Raw genomic sequence first — 1,333 nt, 5'->3', positions numbered from 1 at the left:
GGTGTCTTGGGATCGTTGTATTTTATTTCGGTTTTAATTAACTTTTCGATTTAATGTATTTGGTTTTAAATTATAAACTTGTTTTATTTCGAAATTATTTGATCGGTTTTATAAATCGGTTTAATTTGGTATTTTTCGGTTAGTAGCACGCCGGTCTCAACAGAGGAGACGGGTATCACAATTTGGTATTAGAGCGGGATTCCGTCCCGACTCTGACATGGGATGGCGATTTATGGGACTCGGATTTCAGTGAATTTCATTATTTGCGGGAATTGGGAAATTTCAAAAAAAAATAAAATAAAGAGTGACACCCTTTGTCCAATACCATTCGGTTAGCGTTAGTGTTTCTTCTTTTGCAAGAGAAGATCAAGTTTATATCCGCTTTCTTTGTTCTCATCTCGTGTTCTTCTTTCCTTCGTATCTGTTGAAGTTCTTTTCGGGTTCTGTTTTGGAATTTGGGACGAATTCCGGTTAAGTGGGGAAGAATTGTAACGACCCTAATCCGGTATTTGCTTTCTTAACCGAATGGTATTGGACAAAGGGTGTCACCCTTTATTTTTTTTTTTTGAAATTTCCCAATCCCCGTAAATAATGAAATTCACTGAAATCCGAGTCCCATAAATCGCCATCCCAGATCAGAGCCGGGACGGAACCCCGCTTTGATACCAAATTGTAACGACCCTAATCCGGTATTTGCTTTCTTAACCGGTTTGGTTTCAATAATAATTTTAATAAACCAAGCCAAATTATTTTCCTTCTCCACTGCGTTTTGGTATATGTATATATACGCCCAACGTGTGTGTATCTCCTTCATTTTAAACCTAGCCGTCAAAGTGGAGAAGTGAAGGAAGTCTTCAGCCTTTCCGTTCACCTCCATCTCTGATAGGGAGGTACGTTGCACCGGAGCCGATTGTTGGATCAATTAAATGCCTTTGGGCTTTAATTAAAAGGTGAATGTAAATGCCATGTGATTTACATATAATAAACCCAAGGAGAGGTCATGGGGAAGTATCCCACATCGGCCGAGAGGAAAAAATTTGAGTGATATAAATATGCCTTCTCACTATGAGAGCTTAAACAGCTTGGAGAGAGAGGAAGGCTCCCCACGCGCGCCGCCGCCGTCCAGCCGGCTCGGCTTGGGTCTTGGGTCTTGGGTCTTGGTGGAGGGCCTCCGGCCCAATAAGATTCTTTTTGGACCAAGTTAAGCTCAACGTTTTTTGCCATTTCAATTCTAAAAAACAGCTTTGTGTATAAACGACATGTAGTTTGTCTAAAAACGACACGAAGTTTATCTGTTCGAAATGGATCAGAACCGAGTCAACAAGAGAGAAAC

Source organism: Brassica oleracea, chromosome C4 (assembly GCF_000695525.1).
Source record: "Brassica oleracea var. oleracea cultivar TO1000 chromosome C4, BOL, whole genome shotgun sequence".
NCBI classification, from domain to species: domain Eukaryota; kingdom Viridiplantae; phylum Streptophyta; class Magnoliopsida; order Brassicales; family Brassicaceae; genus Brassica; species Brassica oleracea.
Note: the sequence above shows the minus strand (reverse complement) of the source record.